This window comes from Anomaloglossus baeobatrachus, chromosome 10 (genome assembly GCF_048569485.1).
Source record: "Anomaloglossus baeobatrachus isolate aAnoBae1 chromosome 10, aAnoBae1.hap1, whole genome shotgun sequence".
NCBI lineage: Eukaryota > Metazoa > Chordata > Amphibia > Anura > Aromobatidae > Anomaloglossus > Anomaloglossus baeobatrachus.
Window position 1 is genome coordinate 211,899,300 of NC_134362.1, and position 19,830 is coordinate 211,919,129.

Below are 19,830 nucleotides of genomic sequence, written 5' to 3' on the forward strand. Positions count from 1 at the left end.
TGTCAGTCCAGAGCTCAGAGCGGAGGGGCTGTTACACTGTGTCAGACTGGAGCTCAGAGCGGAGGGGCTGTTACACTGTGTCAGACTGGAGCTCAGAGCGGAGGGGCTGTTACACTGTGTCAGACTGGAGCTCAGAGCGGAGGGGCTGTTACAATGTGTCAGTCCAGAGCTCAGAGCGGAGGGTCTGTTACACTGTGTCAGTCAGGAGCTCACAGCGGAGGGGCTGTTACACTGTGTCAGTCCGGAGCTCAGAGCGGAGGGGCTGTTACACTGTGTCAGACTGGAGCTCAGAGCGGAGGGGCTGTTACACTGGGTCAGTCCGGAGCTCAGAGCGGAGGGGCTGTTACACTGTGTCAATCAGGAGCTCAGAGCGGAGGGGCTGTTACACTGTGTCAGTCTGGAGCTCAGAGCGGAGGGTCTGTTACACTGTGTCAGACTGGAGCTCAGAGCGGAGGGGCTGTTACACTGTGTCAATCAGGAGCTCAGAGCGGAGGGGCTGTTACACTGTGTCAGTCTGGAGCTCAGAGCGGAGGGGCTGTTACACTGTGTCAGTCCGGAGCTCAGAGCAGAGGGGCTGTTACACTGTGTCAGTCTGGAGCTCAGAGCGGAGGGGCTGTTACACTGTGTCAGTCCGGAGCTCAGAGCGGAGGGGCTGTTACACTGTGTCAGTCCGGAGCTCAGAGCGGAGGGGCTGTTACACTGTGTCAGTCCGGAGCTCAGAGCGGAGGGGCTGTTACACTGTGTCAGACTGGAGCTCAGAGCGGAGGGGCTGTTACACTGTGTCAATCAGGAGCTCAGAGCGGAGGGGCTGTTACACTGTGTCAGTCTGGAGCTCAGAGCGGAGGGGCTGTTACACTGTGTCAGTCCGGAGCTCAGAGCAGAGGGGCTGTTACACTGTGTCAGTCTGGAGCTCAGAGCGGAGGGGCTGTTACACTGTGTCAGTCCGGAGCTCAGAGCGGAGGGGCTGTTACACTGTGTCAGTCCGGAGCTCAGAGCGGAGGGGCTGTTACACTGTGTCAGTCCGGAGCTCAGAGCGGAGGGGCTGTTACACTGTGTCAGACTGGAGCTCACAGCTGAGGGGCTGTTACACTGTGTCAGACTGGAGCTCAGAGCGGAGGGGCTGTTACACTGTGTCAGTCTGGAGCTCAGAGCGGAGGGGCTGTTACACTGTGTCAGACTGGAGCTCAGAGCGGAGGGGCTGTTACACTGTGTCAGTCCAGAGCTCAGAGCGGAGGGGCTGTTACACTGTGTCAGTCTGGAGCTCAGAGCGGAGGGGCTGTTACACTGTGTCAGACTGGAGCTCAGAGCGGAGGGGCTGTTACACTGTGTCAGACTGGAGCTCAGAGCAGAGGGGCTGTTACACTGTGTCAGTCCAGAGCTCAGAGCGGAGGGGCTGTTACACTGTGTCAGACTGGAGCTCAGAGCGGAGGGGCTGTTACACTGTGTCAGTCTGGAGCTCAGAGCGGAGGGGCTGTTACACTGTGTCAGTCTGGAGCTCAGAGCGGAGGGGCTGTTACATTGTGTCAGACTGGAGCTCAGAGCGGAGGGGCTGTTACACTGTGTCAGTCTGGAGCTCAGAGCGGAGGGGCTGTTACACTGTGTCAGACTGGAGCTCAGAGCGGAGGGGCTGTTACACTGTGTCAGTCTGGAGCTCAGAGCGGAGGGGCTGTTACACTGTGTCAGACTGGAGCTCAGAGCGGAGGGGCTGTTACATTGTGTCAGTCCGGAGCTCAGAGCGGAGGGGCTGTTACACTGTGTCAGTCCGGAGCTCAGAGCGGAGGGGCTGTTACACTGTGTCAGACTGGAGCTCAGAGCGGAGGGGCTGTTACACTGTGTCAGTCCAGAGCTCAGAGCGGAGGGTCTGTTACACTGTGTCAGACTGGAGCTCAGAGCGGAGGGGCTGTTACACTGTGTCAGACTGGAGCTCAGAGCGGAGGGGCTGTTACACTGTGTCAGTCTGGAGCTCAGAGCGGAGGGGCTGTTACACTGTGTCAGACTGGAGCTCAGAGCGGAGGGGCTGTTACACTGTGTCAGTCTGGAGCTCAGAGCGGAGGGGCTGTTACAATGTGTCAGTCTGGAGCTCAGAGCGGAGGGGCTGTTACATTGTGTCAGTCTGGAGCTCAGAGCGGAGGGGCTGTTACAATGTGTCAGTCTGGAGCTCAGAGCGGAGGGGCTGTTACAATGTGTCAGTCTGGAGCTCAGAGCGGAGGGGCTGTTACATTGTGTCAGTCTGGAGCTCAGAGCGGAGGGGCTGTTACAATGTGTCAGTCTGGAGCTCAGAGCGGAGGGGCTGTTACATTGTGTCAGTCTGGAGCTCAGAGCGGAGGGGCTCTTACACTGTGTCAGTCTGGAGCTCAGAGCGGAGGGGCTGTTACATTGTGTCAGTCTGGAGCTCAGAGCGGAGGGGCTGTTACAATGTGTCAGTCTGGAGCTCAGAGCGGAGGGGCTGTTACACTGTGTCAGTCAGGAGCTCACAGCTGAGGGGCTGTTACACTGTGTCAGACTGGAGCTCAGAGCGGAGGGTCTGTTACACTGTGTGAGTGTAGAGCTCAGAGCAGAGGGGCTGTTACACTGTGTCAGTCCAGAGCTCAGAGCGGAGGGGCTGTTACAATGTGTCAGTCAGGAGCTCAGAGCGGAGGGTCTGTTACACTGTGTGAGTGTAGAGCTCAGAGCAGAGGGGCTGTTACACTGTGTCAGTCCAGAGCTCAGAGCGGAGGGTCTGTTACACTGTGTCAGTCCGGAGCTCAGAGCAGAGGGGCTGTTACACTGTGTCAGTCCAGAGCTCAGAGCGGAGGGGCTGTTACACTGTGTCAGTCCGGAGCTCAGAGCGGAGGGGCTGTTACACTGTGTCAGTCCAGAGCTCAGAGCGGAGGGGCTGTTACAATGTGTCAGTCCGGAGCTCAGAGCGGAGGGGCTGTTACACTGTGTCAGTCAGGAGCTCACAGCTGAGGGGCTGTTACACTGTGTCAGACTGGAGCTCAGAGCGGAGGGGCTGTTACAATGTGTCAGACTGGAGCTCAGAGCGGAGGGTCTGTTACAATGTGTCAGTCAGGAGCTCAGAGCGGAGGGTCTGTTACACTGTGTCAGTCCGGAGCTCAGAGCGGAGGGGCTGTTACACTGTGTCAGTCCAGAGCTCAGAGCGGAGGGGCTGTTACACTGTGTCAGTCCGGAGCTCAGAGCGGAGGGGCTGTTACACTGTGTCAGTCCGGAGCTCAGAGCGGAGGGGCTGTTACACTGGGTCAGTCCGGAGCTCAGAGCGGAGGGGCTGTTACACTGTGTCAGTCTGGAGCTCAGAGCGGAGGGTCTGTTACAATGTGTCAGTGTAGAGCTCACAGCTGAGGGGCTGTTACACTGTGTCAGTCCGGAGCTCAGAGCGGAGGGTCTGTTATAATGTGTCAGTCTGGATAACAGAACAGCGGCTCACAGCGGAGGGTCTGTTACAATGTGTCAGTGTAGAGCTCACAGCGCAGGGTCTGTTACAATGTGTCAGTGTAGAGCTCAGAGCGGAGGGGCTGTTACAATGTGTCAGTGTAGAGCTCACAGCTGAGGGGCTGTTACAATGTGTCAGTCTGGAGAACAGAACAGCGGCTCACAGCAGAGGGTCTGTTACAATGTGTCAGTGTAGAGGTCAGAGCAGCGGCTCACAGCGGAGGGTCTGTTACAATGTGTCAGTCTAGAGCTCAGAGCGGAGGGTCTGTAACAATGTGTCAGTGTAGAGAACAGAGCAGCGGCTCACTTCTGAGGGTCTGTAACAAGGTGTCAGTCTGGAGCTCAGAGCAGCGGCTCACAGCTGAGGGTCTGTTACAATGTGTCAGTGTAGAGAACACAGCAGCGGCTCACAGCTGAGGGTCTGTTACAATGTGTCAGTCTGGAGTTGAGGAGTAGAGCGCTGTTCAGACTGGATACAAGTGTAACAGACCCTCCGCTGTGGGGTTTTCTCACTATAAAAGCTGCAGCACTTTCTGCTGAGTGACTGTACGAGAAGTGACTGTTCTCTGTTATCAGCCAGAGCACCCCCTGCAGGCCCTGCCTCCCATCACCACAGCCACTCACTGAAGGGTTAAAGCTCCGCTCATTATCAGACCTGAAATAAAATCTCCAGAAATTGTGTAATAAGATTGCGCCTCACAAGCTCCATCTGATAAGGACGAGATACCGCGGCCTCGGACTCTGCCCCGCTGAGGGCTCGTTACAATGTGTCAGTGCAGGTAACAAACCCTCAGCTGTATGAGCCGCGCTGTGAATAGAAACTGTCACTGTCTGCATGTAACTGACAGCAAGCAGAGGTCTGGAGGCAGTAAGAACCGGCCACTGTGCACTAAGGGATCATGAGCGGATCCAAGGTCCCCCATCCCAGGCCCCTTCCTGGTCTAAGGTCCCCCATCCCAGGCCCCTTCCTGGTCTAATGTTCCCCTTCCCAGGCCCCTTCCTGGTCTAAGGTCCCCCCATCCCAGGCCCCTTCCTGGTCTAAGGTCCCCCCATCCCAGGCCCTTTCCTGGTCTAAGGTCCCCCCATCCCAGGCCCCTTCCTGGTATAATGTTCCCCATCCCAGGCCCCTTCCTGGTATAATGTTCCCCATCCCAGGCCCCTTCCTGGTCTAAGGTCCCCCATCCCAGGCCCCTTCCTGGTCCAAGGTCCCCCATCCCAGGCCCCTTCCTGGTCTAAGGTCCCCCATCCCAGGCCCCTTCCTGGTATAATGTTCCCCATCCCAGGCCCCTTCCTGGTATAATGTTCCCCATCCCAGGCCCCTTCCTGGTCTAAGGTCCCCCATCCCAGGCCCCTTCCTGGTCCAAGGTCCCCCATCCCAGGCCCCTTCCTGGTCTAAGGTCCCCCATCCCAGGCCCCTTCCTGGTCTAAGGTGCCCCATCCCAGGCCCCTTCCTGGTCTAAGGTCCCCCATCCCAGGCCCCTTCCAGGTCTAAGGTCCCCCATCCCAGTCCCCTTCCTGGTATAATGTCCCCCTTCCCAGTCCCCTTCCTGGTATAATGTCCCCCTTCCCAGGCCCCTTTCTGGTATAATGTTCCCCATCCCAGGCCCCTTCCTGGTCTAAGGTCCCCCATCCCAGGCCCCTTCCTGGTCTAAGGTCCCCCATCCCAGTCCCCTTCCTGGTCTAAGGTCCCCCATCCCAGTCCCCTTCCTGGTCTAAGGTCCCCCATCCCAGTCCCCTTCCTGGTCTAAGGTCCCCCATCCCAGTCCCCTTCCTGGTATAATGTTCCCCTTCCCTGGCCCCTTCCTGGTATATTGTTCCCCATCCCAGGCTCCTTCTTGGTATAATGTTCCCCATCCCAGGCCCCTTCCTGGTATAATGTCCCCCATCCCAGGCCCCTTCCTGGTATAATGTCCCCCATCCCAGGACCCTTCCTGGTCTAAGGTCCCCCATCCCAGGCCCCTTCCTGGTCTAAGGTCCCCATCCCAGGCCCCTTCCTGGTCTAAGGTCCCCCATCCCAGGCCCCTTCCTGGTCTAAGGTCCCCCATCCCAGTCCCCTTCCTCGTCTAAGGTCCCCCATCCCAGTCCCATTCCTGGTCTAAGGTCCCCCTTCCCAGGCCCCTTCCTGGTCTAAGGTCCCCCATCCCAGTCCCCTTCCTGGTATAATGTCCCCCTTCCCAGGCCCCTATCTGGTATAATGTTCCCCATCCCAGGCCCCTTCCTGGTATAATGTTCCCCATCCCTGGCCCCTTCCTGGTATAATGTCCCCCATCCCTGGCCCCTTCCTGGTATAATTTTCCCCATCCCAGGCCCCTTCCTGGTATAATGTCCCCCATCCCAGGCCCCTTCCTGGTATAATGTCCCCCATCCCAGGCCCCTTCCTGGTATAATGTCCCCCATCCCAGGCCCCTTCCTGGTCTAAGGTCCCCCATCCCAGGCCCCTTCCTGGTCTAAGGTCCCCCATCCCAGGCCCCTTCCTTGTCTAAGGTCCCCCATCCCAGGCCCCTTCCTGGTCTAAGGTCCCCCATCCCAGTCCCCTTCCTGGTCTAAGGTCCCCCATCCCAGTCCCCTTCCTGGTATAATGTTCCCCTTCCTGGTATATTGTTCCCCATCCCAGGCCCCTTCCTGGTATAAGGTCCCTCATCCCAGGCCCCTTCCTGGTAAAAGGTCCCCCATCCCAGGCCCCTTCCTGGTATAATGTCCCCCATCCCAGGCCCCTTCCTGGTCTAAGGTCCCCCATCCCAGGCCCCTTCCTGGTCTAAGGTCCCCCATCCCAGGCCCCTTCCTGGTCTAAGGTCCCCCATCCCAGGCCCCTTCCTGGTCTAAGGTCCCCCATCCCAGGCCCCTTCCTGGTATAATGTCCCCCTTCCCAGGCCCCTTCCTGGTATAATGTTCCCCATCCCAGGCTCCTTCTTGGTATAATGTTCCCCATCCCAGGCCCCTTGCTGGTATAATGTTCCCCATCCCAGGACCCTTCCTGGTCTAAGGTCCCCCATCCCAGGCCCCTTCCTGGTCTAAGGTCCCCCATCCCAGGCCCCTTCCTGGTCTAAGGTCCCCCATCCCAGGCCCCTTCCTGGTCTAAGGTCCCCCATCCCAGGCCCCTTCCTGGTCTAAGGTCCCCCATCCCAGGCCCCTTCCTGGTCTAAGGTCCCCCATCCCAGGCCCCTTCCTGGTCTAAGGTCCCCCATCCCAGTCCCCTTCCTGGTCTAAGGTCCCCCTTCCCAGGCCCCTTCCTGGTCTAAGGTCCCCCATCCCAGGCCCCTTCCTAGTATAAGGTTCCCCATCCCAGGCCCCTTCCTGGTCTAAGATCCCCCATCCCAGGCCCCTTCCTGGTCTAAGATCCCCCATCCCAGGCCCCTTCCTGGTCTAAGGTCCCCCATCCCAGGCCCCTTCCTGGTCTAAGGTCCCCCATCCCAGGCCCCTTCCTGGTCTAAGGTCATCCCAGGCCCCTTCCTGGTCTAAGGTCCCCCATCCCAGGCCCCTTCCTGGTCTAAGGTCCCCCATCCCAGGCCCCTTCCAGGTCTAAGGTCCCCCATCCCAGTCCCCTTCCTGGTATAATGCCCCCCTTCCCAGGCCCCTTTCTGGTCTAAGGTCATCCCAGGCCCCTTCCTGGTCTAAGGTCCCCCATCCCAGGCCCCTTCCTGGTATAATGTCCCCCATCCCAGGCCCCTTCCAGGTCTAAGGTCCCCCATCCCAGGCCCCTTCCTGGTATAATGTCCCCCATCCCAGGCTCCTTCTTGGTATAATGTTCCCCATCCCAGGCCCCTTGCTGGTATAATGTTCCCCATCCCAGGACCCTTCCTGGTCTAAGGTCCCCCATCCCAGGCCCCTTCCTGGTCTAAGGTCCCCCATCCCAGGCCCCTTCCTGGTCTAAGGTCCCCCATCCCAGTCCCCTTCCTGGTCTAAGGTCCCCCTTCCCAGGCCCCTTCCTGGTCTAAGGTCCCCCATCCCAGGCCCCTTCCTAGTATAAGGTTCCCCATCCCAGGCCCCTTCCTGGTCTAAGATCCCCCATCCCAGGCCCCTTCCTGGTCTAAGATCCCCCATCCCAGGCCCCTTCCTGGTCTAAGGTCCCCCATCCCAGGCCCCTTCCTGGTCTAAGGTCCCCCATCCCAGGCCCCTTCCTGGTCTAAGGTCCCCCATCCCAGGCCCCTTCCTGGTCTAAGGTCATCCCAGGCCCCTTCCTGGTCTAAGGTCCCCCATCCCAGGCCCCTTCCTGGTCTAAGGTCCCCCATCCCAGGCCCCTTCCAGGTCTAAGGTCCCCCATCCCAGTCCCCTTCCTGGTATAATGCCCCCCTTCCCAGGCCCCTTTCTGGTCTAAGGTCATCCCAGGCCCCTTCCTGGTCTAAGGTCCCCCATCCCAGGCCCCTTCCTGGTATAATGTCCCCCATCCCAGGCCCCTTCCAGGTCTAAGGTCACCCATCCCAGGCCCCTTCCTGGTATAATGTCCCCCATCCCAGGCTCCTTCTTGGTATAATGTTCCCCATCCCAGGCCCCTTGCTGGTATAATGTTCCCCATCCCAGGACCCTTCCTGGTCTAAGGTCCCCCATCCCAGGCCCCTTCCTGGTCTAAGGTCCCCCATCCCAGGCCCCTTCCTGGTCTAAGGTCCCCCATCCCAGGCCCCTTCCTGGTCTAAGGTCCCCCATCCCAGGCCCCTTCCTGGTCTAAGGTCCCCCATCCCAGGCCCCTTCCTGGTCTAAGGTCCCCCATCCCAGTCCCCTTCCTGGTCTAAGGTCCCCCTTCCCAGGCCCCTTCCTGGTCTAAGGTCCCCCATCCCAGGCCCCTTCCTAGTATAAGGTTCCCCATCCCAGGCCCCTTCCTGGTCTAAGATCCCCCATCCCAGGCCCCTTCCTGGTCTAAGGTCCCCCATCCCAGGCCCCTTCCTGGTCTAAGGTCCCCCATCCCAGGCCCCTTCCTGGTCTAAGGTCCCCCATCCCAGGCCCCTTCCTGGTCTAAGGTCATCCCAGGCCCCTTCCTGGTCTAAGGTCCCCCATCCCAGGCCCCTTCCTGGTCTAAGGTCCCCCATCCCAGTCCCCTTCCTGGTATAATGTCCCCCTTCCCAGGCCCCTTTCTGGTCTAAGGTCATCCCAGGCCCCTTCCTGGTCTAAGGTCCCCCATCCCAGGCCCCTTCCTGGTATAATGTCCCCCATCCCAGGCCCCTTCCTGGTCTAAGGTCCCCCATCCCAGGCCCCTTCCTGGTCTAAGGTCCCCCATCCCAGGCCCCTTCCTGGTATAATGTACCCCTTCTGCTGTAGATTGTTCCCTTTTGGTCTCTGCCTCTTTTATCCCGTTGACTGTTCGTATCATTATACAATGTTCTGTATATTACGTGCAGTTAACCCTTTCTTTGCAGGATCTCTTCCATGGACTAATGATCTATTATTGTGTAGGACTTTGCATTCCATAATGATGGGACTTTATGACTCGGGCCCCGAGCGGCTGCAGCCGGGATCCTGATAGCCGAAGGGTGTGATGGAGCAGATACCAGCGGTATCACAGCTGGGGCCCCGATGGTGTAAACAGGCAGAGTATACGGAGCGGCCGGGGGGAGCAGGCGATCTGCGTCATCTGCGGTCTGTGAGGAGCACTTACTGCACTTTTATTAGACTGGACCTGTCACAGCCATCACCGCTGCCTTGTAAATCACCACCGAGAACTCGGCTGAACCCAACACCGCGGCCGCAGATCCGTACACAGACTGCAGGGGGCGCCACAAGCCTCAGCGCGGGCCGCGGGAGGGCGCCACAAGCCTCAGCGCGGGCCACAGGGGGCGCCACAAGCCTCAGCGCGGGCCACGGGGGGCGCCACGAGCCTCAGCGCGGGCCGCGGGGGGCGCCACGAGCCTCAGCGCAGGCCGCGGGGGGCGCCACAAGCCTCAGCGCGGGCCGCGGGGGGCGCCACAAGCCTCAGCGCGGGCCGCGGGGGGCGCCACAAGCCTCAGCGCGGGCCGCGGGGGGCGCCACAAGCCTCAGCGCGGGCCGCGGGGGGCGCCACAAGCCTCAGCGCGGGCCGCGGGGGGCGCCACAAGCCTCAGCGCGGGCCGCGGGGGGCGCCACAAGCCTCAGCGCGGGCCGCGGGGGGCGCCACAAGCCTCAGCGCGGGCCGCGGGGGGCGCCACAAGCCTCAGCGCGGGCCGCGGGGGGCGCCACAAGCCTCAGCGCGGGCCGCGGGGGGCGCCACAAGCCTCAGCGCGGGCCGCGGGGGGCGCCACAAGCCTCAGCGCGGGCCGCGGGGGGCGCCACAAGCCTCAGCGCGGGCCGCGGGGGGCGCCACAAGCCTCAGCGCGGGCCGCGGGGGGGCGCCACAAGCCTCAGCGCGGGCCGCAGGGGGCGCCACAAGCCTCAGCGCGGGCCGCGGGGGGCGCCACAAGCCTCAGCGCGGGCCGCGGGGGGCGCCACAAGCCTCAGCGCAGGCCGCAGGGGGCGCCACAAGCCTCAGCAATCGATATCACACAGGATAGGATTAGATACACAGCTCAGCAGACAGTATCACACAGGAGAGGATTAGATACACAGCTCAGCAGACAGTATCACACAGGAGAGGATTAGATACACGGCTCAGCAGACAGTATCACACAGGATAGGATTAGATACACGGCTCAGCAGACAGTATCATACAGGAGAGGATTAGATACACAGCTCAGCAGACAGTATCACACAGGAGAGGATTAGATACACAGCTCAGCAGACAGTATCACACAGGATAGGATTAGATACACGGCTCAGCAGACAGTATCACACAGGAGAGGATTAGATACACAGCTCAGGATTAGATACACAGCTCAGCAGACAGTATCACACAGGATAGGATTAGATACACGGCTCAGCAGACAGTATCACACAGGATAGGATTAGATACACGGCTCCGCAGACAGTATCACACAGGATAGGATTAGATACACAGCTCCGCAGACAGTATCACACAGGATAGGATTAGATACACGGCTCAGCAGACAGTATCACACAGGAGAGGATTAGATACACAGCTCAGCAGACAATATCACACAGGAGAGGATTAGATACACGGCTCAGCAGACAGTATCACACAGGATAGGATTAGATACACAGCTCAGCAGACAGTATCACACAGGAGAGGATTAGATACACAGCTCAGTAGACAGTATCACACAGGAGAGGGTTAGATACACAGCTCAGCAGACAGTATCACACAGGAGAGGATTAGATACACAGCTCAGCAGACAGTATCACACAGGAGAGGGTTAGATACACAGCTCAGCAGACAGTATCACACAGGAGAGGATTAGATACACAGCTCAGCAGACAGTATCACACAGGGGAGAATTAGATACACAGCTCAGCAGACAGTATCACACAGGAGAGGATTAGATACACAGTTCAGGATTAGATACACAGCTCAGCAGACAGTATCACACAGGAGAGGATTAGATACACAGCAGACAGTATCACACAGGAGAGGATTAGATACACGGCTCAGCAGACTATCACACAGCTCAGGATTAGATACACAGCTCAGCAGACAGTATCACACAGGATAGGATTAGATACAAAGCTCAGCAGAGAGTATCACACAGGAGAGGATCAGATACACAGCTCAGCAGAGAGTATCACACAGGAGAAAATTAGATACACAGCTCAGTAGACAGTATCACACAGGAGAGGATTAGATACACAGCACAGCAGACAGTATCACACAGGAGAGGATTAGATACACAGCACAGCAGACAGTATCACACAGGAGAGGATTAGATACACAGCTCAGCAGACAGTATCACACAGGAGAGGATTAGATACACAGCTCAGCAGACAGGATCACACAGGAGAGGATTAGATACACAGCTCAGCAGACAGTATCACACAGGAGAGGATTAGATACACGGCTCAGCAGACAGTATCACACAGGAGAGGATTAGATACACGGCTCAGCAGACAATATCACACAGGATAGGATTAGATACACAGCTCAGTAGACGGTATCACACAGGAGAGGATTAGATACACAGCTCAGCAGACAGTATCACACAGGAGAGGATTAGATACACGGCTCAGCAGACAGTATCACACAGGAGAGGATTAGATACACGGCTCAGCAGACAGTATCACACAGGAGAGGATTAGATACACAGCTCAGCAGACAGTATCACACAGGAGAGGATTAGATACACGGCTCAGCAGACAGTATCACACAGGAGAGGATTAGATACACAGCTCAGCAGACAGTATCACAGAGGAGAGGATTAGATACACGGCTCAGCAGACAGTATCACACAGGATAGGATTAGATACACAGTTCAGGATTAGATACACAGCTCAGCAGACAGTATCACACAGGAGAGGATTAGATACACAGCTCAGCAGACAGTATCACACAGGAGAGGATTAGATACACGGCTCAGCAGACAGTATCACACAGGAGAGGATTAGATACAAGGCTCAGCAGACAGTATCACACAGGAGAGGATTAGATACAAGGCTCAGCAGACAGTATCACACAGGAGAGGATTAGATACACGGCTCAGCAGACAGTATCACACGATACTCCGCTGTACAGTTGGCCCCCCGCTCGCTGTATGGGGGTCTCGCGGCGGTGACATGTCGGGGTAATGTCTGATCCCTCCGATAACATCGTCCGTCTGTCGGGTGTAATCATTCTCGGCTCTGATCAGACTCCATTAAATCCTCGTAAACCGCAGCCTCCGCCATTCAGGATCCGCGGCTTCTTATTCCCGGAGCCGCCACATTATCTTTATGATCCACCTGGAATCCATCCGCGGTCACGTGATCCCACCCTACACAAAGCAGATGGCGCCGGCCACCATGACGGGGCACGTGGGGGGCACTCCGCTGCCACAGGCTGTACGGCAGAGCTCGTCTAGGCATGAACCAGGAGGCTCAGGATGAGCGCAACCATTCACTCTCCAGATTATGGGGAGATAGGCAGCTGACGTCAGCGTGCCAGGCATCTTATGGTGGTGACGTCATGCATAGCAGCATCTGTGCCGCTACAGAAGAGGACACCGCACGGCATGGCAGCGGAGTAAGGCACTAGAGAACAGTGGCATAACGGGGGACATTATACCAGGATGGGGACCCAGGACGGGGGGGCATAATACCAGGATGGGGACCCAGGACGGGGGGGCATAATACCAGGATGGGGACCCAGGACGGGGGGGGGGGGGGACATTATACCAGGATGGAGACCCAGGACGGGGGGGGGGGGACATTATACCAGGATGGGGACCCAGGACGGGGGGGGGGGGGGACATTATACCAGGATGGGGACCCAGGACGGGGGGGGGGACATTATACCAGGATGGGGACCCAGGACGGGGGGGGGGACATTATACCAGGATGGGGACCCAGGACGGGGGGGGGGGACATTATACCAGGATGGGGACCCAGGACGGGGGGGGGACATTATACCAGGATGGGGACCCAGGACGGGGGGGGGGGGGACATTATACCAGGATGGGGACCCAGGACGGGGGGGGGGGGGACATTATACCAGGATGGGGACCCAGGACAGGGGGGGGGACATTATACCAGGATGGGGACCCAGGACGGGGGGGGGGGACATTATACCAGGATGGGGACCCAGGACGGGGGGGGGACATTATACCAGGATGGGGACCCAGGACGGGGGGGGGACATTATACCAGGATGGGGACCCAGGACGGGGGGGGACATTATACCAGGATGGGGACCCAGGACGGGGGGGGGACATTATACCAGGATGGGGACCCAGGACGGGGGGGGGGGGGGACATTATACCAGGATGGGGACCCAGGACGGGGGGGGGGGACATTATACCAGGATGGGGACCCAGGACAGGGGGGGGGGACATTATACCAGGATGGGGACCCAGGACAGGGGGGGGGACATTATACCAGGATGGGGACCCAGGACGGGGGGGGGGGACATTATACCAGGATGGGGACCCAGGACGGGGGGGGGGGACATTATACCAGGATGGGGACCCAGGACGGGGGGGGGACATTATACCAGGATGGGGACCCAGGACGGGGGGGGACATTATACCAGGATGGGGACCCAGGACGGGGGAACATTATACCAGGATGGGGACCCAGGACAGGGGAACATTATACCAGGATGGGGACCCAGGACAGGGGACATTATACCAGGATGGGGACCCAGGACGGGGGGACCATTATACCAGGATGGGGACCCAGGATGGGGGGGGACATTATACCAGGATGGGGACCCAGGACAGGGGGACATTATACCAGGATGGGGCCCAGGATGGGGGGACATTATACCAGGATGGGGGACATATATACGAGGATGGGGCCCTGGATGGGGGGACATTATACCAGGATGGGGACATTACTACATAATGAAGGGGGAGCAGTACGTTTTGTCTATATAGGAGTTAGAACATTACAAGGACCCAGACATCTGACACACATGGGTGGGGGTCCACATTGTGCACTAGAACCAGACTTCAGTGCTGCCACCGCTTCCATACCAGACACAGCCATGAGGAGTGGTGCTGCTGGTGGACCCGGACAGTCAGGAGCCGCGCGGTGTCCCATGCCTCTGTGTGTCGCTGGGGGACGTCGCTCCAGGGTCCCCCCGCCCTGCAGAAGGGCCTTGTTGACTCTTTTTGCTCCCGTTTTGTCTGGACGCCACGTTCCCTTACTGGTGAACAGACACTCGGATTTGTTGCGCAAGACGTCGCTGCTGATAATTGGCAACGGCCGCCTGTGACCGAGAAAAACAGAACCGCGGAATCTATCCAGCAGCAGATTGTGGGGTGATTCAGATGAAGCGGAGACGGGGCAACATGTGGCGGGGGGGCAACATGGGGCAGGGAACTGAACCCCACAGACTGCACTCAATACCTCCAGATCTTCCCCCCCGCATCACCCCCATATTAGACTATTACAGATAAAACCTCCTATGCAACCAGAAGGCGACTGCCGAAATAAACAGACGCAGCACCAAAACAAGAGCAGAACCGGACACCATAAAAGCCGCCAGCCGGATACCTCTACAATCCCTCCCTCCGGATTTCGGACTCTTCTGCCTTCTAGGCTCCTCCTTTCAGTCTCCTCCACCTTCCAGACTCCTCTGCCTTTTATGCTCCTCCACCCTCCGGAGTCTTCCTCCCGACTCCGCCCGCTGGACTACACTGCCCTCTGGACTCCTCCTTCCAGGCTCTGCCCTCCAGACTCCTCTGCCTTTTATGCTCCTCCACCCTCCGGAGTCTTCCTCCCAGACTCCACCCGCCGGACTACACTGCCCTCTGGACTCCGCCCGCCACCCCCTTCCCCTTCTTTATCCTCTACGTGTAGTCATCAGTAATTAAAGGGTTAACAGCAGAAGAAACTCCCCCCCACCCCCCCAATATGTCAGGAGATTAGGAACATTATCCTGAAAAAGGGAAGCTCCAGGACAATGCAGGAATGATGAACTACAACTCCCATCATTCAGCAGTCACCCGCTTTTCCAGGCTCCTGAATGACACCTGTGCTGCTGATGGTGCAGAGACCAGTGATGACTGGAGACGCCGGCGTGGCTCCCGTCCCTCAGGTGCCCTGTATGTTGTCCTGCGCACAGCGCCCCCTGTGGTCGCCCGTGGTGCTGCCTGTTTTCCCCTCTTTCCCCGCTCGCCTCTGTCCTCTCAGTGGAGACGAGGAGGTTTTCTGCCAACGAGAAGCGGCCAAATAATCCTGGATCCAGACACGTGCGAGGACGGGGGACGAGTGCGCTGCACGTGAGATCCAGAGACCGAGGAGAGCCGCAGGTGGGCAGGACATGCTGGGAGTTGTAGTGCGCACGAGCTCTGCAATGTGCGCCTCTCGGCTGGAGATATTATGTAGTGAGCGCCGCGCCTTTAAGTACCACACCCAACTTTCCAAGACTCCGAAAAGCTCCTCGTCCTCTCCAGTCCTGATCTGCTATCCTGATATTGACACCGCGGAGGGCCCAAGGCCGCCCGCTCCGGAGAGACACCGCGGAGGGCCCAAGGCCGCCCGCTCCGGAGAGACACCGCGGAGGGCCCAAGGCCGCCCGCTCCGGAGAGACACCGCGGAGGGCCCAAGGCCGCCCGCTCCGGAGAGACACCGCGGAGGGCCCAAGGCCGCCCGCTCCGGAGAGACACCGCGGAGGGCCCAAGGCCGCCCGCTCCGGAGAGACACCGCGGAGGGCCCAAGGCCGCCCGCTCCGGAGAGACACCGCGGAGGGCCCAAGGCCGCCCGCTCCGGAGAGACACCGCGGAGGGCCCAAGGCCGCCCGCTCCGGAGAGACACCGCGGAGGGCCCAAGGCCGCCCGCTCCGGAGAGACACCGCGGAGGGCCCAAGGCCGCCCGCTCCGGAGAGACACCGCGGAGGGCCCAAGGCCGCCCGCTCCGGAGAGACACCGCGGAGGGCCCAAGGCCGCCCGCTCCGGAGAGACACCGCGGAGGGCCCAAGGCCGCCCGCTCCGGAGAGACACCGCGGAGGGCCCAAGGCCGCCCGCTCCGGAGAGACACCGCGGAGGGCCCAAGGCCGCCCGCTCCGGAGAGACACCGCGGAGGGCCCAAGGCCGCCCGCTCCGGAGAGACACCGCGGAGGGCCCAAGGCCGCCCGCTCCGGAGAGACACCGCGGAGGGCCCAAGGCCGCCCGCTCCGGAGAGACACCGCGGAGGGCCCAAGGCCGCCCGCTCCGGAGAGACACCGCGGAGGGCCCAAGGCCGCCCGCTCCGGAGAGACACCGCGGAGGGCCCAAGGCCGCCCGCTCCGGAGAGACACCGCGGAGGGCGAAGGCCGCCCGCTCCGGAGACGTCGTGGGGCGAAGGCCGCCCGCTCCGGAGACGTCGTGGGGCGAAGGCCGCCCGCTCCGGAGACGTCGTGGGGCGAAGGCCGCCCGCTCCGGAGACGTCGTGGGGCGAAGGCCGCCCGCTCCGGAGACGTCGTGGGGCGAAGGCCGCCCGCTCCGGAGACGTCGTGGGGCGAAGGCCGCCCGCTCCGGAGACGTCGTGGGGCGAAGGCCGCCCGCTCCGGAGACGTCGTGGGGCGAAGGCCGCCCGCTCCGGAGACGTCGTGGGGCGAAGGCCGCCCGCTTCGGAGACGTCGTGGGGCGAAGGCCGCCCGCTCCGGAGAGACACCGCGGAGGCCCAAGGCCACCAGAACCACAGACTGGAAACTGTGACCCGGAAAAAGTGCGAAACAAAGAAAAAAATGGGAACCGTCTGCAGAGATGAGCGGCGGAAAAAGGAGATCAGCAGTGACCGGCGGAGAACGTCACCTCTGCCCGCAGAGCACACCAGCACAGGGCATATGTGTATAAAGTGACAGCGAGTGCAGCTCCGGAGGCAGAGGCGTAGCTCGAGGATCAGCCAGGGGAGGGGGTGAAACATCTGAGTGGCCCCTATCCATGTTTCCAGCTACGGCGTCGCACCCTCAGGGCTTGTGCAGGCGGCTGTATTCTCGTTGGGAGTGTGGCAGAACATTGGAGGGTGCTTGGTCCGGTGTTATCCGTTGACGCCGGGCACAGGTCCAACAGGGTCCTCGGACCAAGACCGGGGGGGTCCTAGAAAGAGAACACACGTCACCATGAATGCGCACTGATACAGCAGCTGGAGATCATGCTGCCCCCTTCTGGTCAGTCAGAGTAAAGCCTCATGCGGATGGCGGTGCCTCATATTCAGTGGTTATCACAGATACAGCACGCAGTCTATGGGGCAGGTATACGTTATACCGTGCACAGTAGGGGGTATTAAAGGGATTGTCCAGGTACCATGTTATGCCAGTGACCGGAGCGAGGCTGCACACATCTAGTCTGAACGTGGCCAGAAGTCTGAAAACCGCAGACGTGTGATCACATGACGCCGCTCTCACCGCCAGCACCGGAGACCGTAGAGAGGTGCGCCTGCTATGAGGAGTCACACGTCTGCAGTCACCAGCCATTAACCAACTGCCGATCGGCTTCATATAACCAACCGGGCGACGGTCGTTTACAGGCGGCGATTGTCCAGTATAAATCACCTTAGATCCAGAGACCGCACTGGTGACAACTTCTCCGGTTTTGTCTGACCCCTTTCTTTTTCATCTTGTCCAGACGCCATGATGACTTCTCACATCCACAGCTCGTCTCCGCAGACATCCATCTTCTCCGGTCTTCTGCAGCAAATCCCGACATGGTGCCCTAAAAAATAGCAGCGTCATTATAATTACACCTACATAATAAATATCCGCACATGCTGTGCGCTAACTAACCCCTACACTGTGCCCTAAATAACCCCTATACTGTGCGCTAAATAACCCCTATACTGTGCGCTAACTAACCCCTATACTGTGCGCTAAATAACCCCTATACTGTGCGCTAACTAACCTCTATACTGTGCGCTAAATAACCCCTATACTGTGCCCTAACTAACCCCTATACTGTGCCCTAAATAACCCCTATACTGTGCGCTAAATAACCCCTATACTGTGCGCTAACTAACCCCTATACTGTGCGCTAAATAACCCCTATACTGTGCGCTAACTAACCTCTATACTGTGCGCTAAATAACCCCTATACTGTGCGCTAAATAACCCCTATACTGTGCGCTAAATAACCCCTATACTGTGCGCTAACTAACCCCTACACTGTGCCCTAAATAACCCCTATACTGTGCGCTAAATAACCCCTATACTGTGCGCTAACTAACCCCTACACTGTGCCCTAAATAACCCCTATACTGTGCGCTAACTAACCCCTATACTGTGCGCTAACTAACCCCTATACTGTGCGCTAAATAACTCCTATACTGTGCCCTAAATAACCCCTATACTGTGCCCTAAATAATCCCTATACTGTGCCCTAAATAACCCCTATACTGTGCCCTAAATAACCCCTATACTGTGCGCTAAATAACCCCTATACTGTGCCCTAAATAACCCCTATACTGTGCCCTAAATAATCCCTATACTGTGCCCTAAATAACCCCTATACTGTGCCCTAAATAATCCCTATACTGTGCGCTAAATAACCCCTATACTGTGCCCTAAATAACCCCTATACTGTACGCTAAATAACCCCTATACTGTGCGCTAAATAACCCCTATACTGTGCGCTAAATAACCCCTATACTGTGCCCTAAATAACCCCTATACTGTGCGCTAACTAACACCTATACTGTGCCCTAAATAACCCCTATACTGTGCGCTAACTAACCCCTATACTGTGCCCTAAATAACCCCTATACTGTGCGCTAACTAACCCCGTATACTGTGCGCTAAATAACCCCTATACTGTGCCCTAACTAACCCCTATACTGTGCGCTAAATAACCCCTATACTGTGCGCTAAATAACCCCTATACTGTGCGCTAAATAACCCCTATACTGTGCCCTAACTAACCCCTATACTGTGCGCTAAATAACCCCTATACTGTGCGCTAAATAACCCCTATACTGTGCGCTAAATAACCCCTATACTGTGCGCTAACTAACCCCTATACTGTGCGCTAAATAACCCCTATACTGTGCGCTAAATAACCCCTATACTGTGCGCTAAATAACCCCTATACTGTGCCCTAACTAACCCCTATACTGTGCGCTAAATAACCCCTATACTGTGCCCTAAATAACCCCTATACTGTGCCCTAAATAACCCCTATACTGTGCGCTAAATAACCCCTATACTGTGCGCTAAATAACCCCTATACTGTGCGCTAACTAACCTCTATACTGTGCGCTAAATAACCCCTATACTGTGCCCTAACTAACCCCTATACTGTGCGCTAAATAACCCCTATACTGTGCGCTAAATAACCCCTATACTGTGCGCTAAATAACCCCTATACTGTGCGCTAACTAACCCCTATACTGTGCGCTAACTAACCCCTATACTGTGCGCTAAATAACCCCTATACTGTGCGCTAAATAACCCCTATACTGTGCGCTAAATAACCCCTATACTGTGCGCTAAATAACCCCTATACTGTGCGCTAACTAACCCCTATACTGTGCGCTAACTAACCCCTATACTGTGCGCTAACTAACCCCTATACTGTGCGCTAACTAACCCCTATACTGTGCGCTAAATAACCCCTATACTGTGCGCTAAATAACCCCTATACTGTGCGCTAAATAACCCCTATACTGTGCGCTAAATAACCCCTATACTGTGCCCTAAATAACCCCTATACTGTGCCCTAAATAACCCCTATACTGTACGCTAAATAACCCCTATACTGTGCGCTAAATAACCCCTATACTGTGCGCTAAATAACCCCTATACTGTGCCCTAAATAACCCCTATACTGTGCCCTAAATAACCCCTATACTGTGCGCTAACTAACACCTATACTGTGCCCTAAATAACCCCTATACTGTGCGCTAACTAACACCTATACTGTGCCCTAAATAACCCCTATACTGTGCGCTAAATAACCCCTATACTGTGCCCTAACTAACCCCTATACTGTGCCCTAACTAA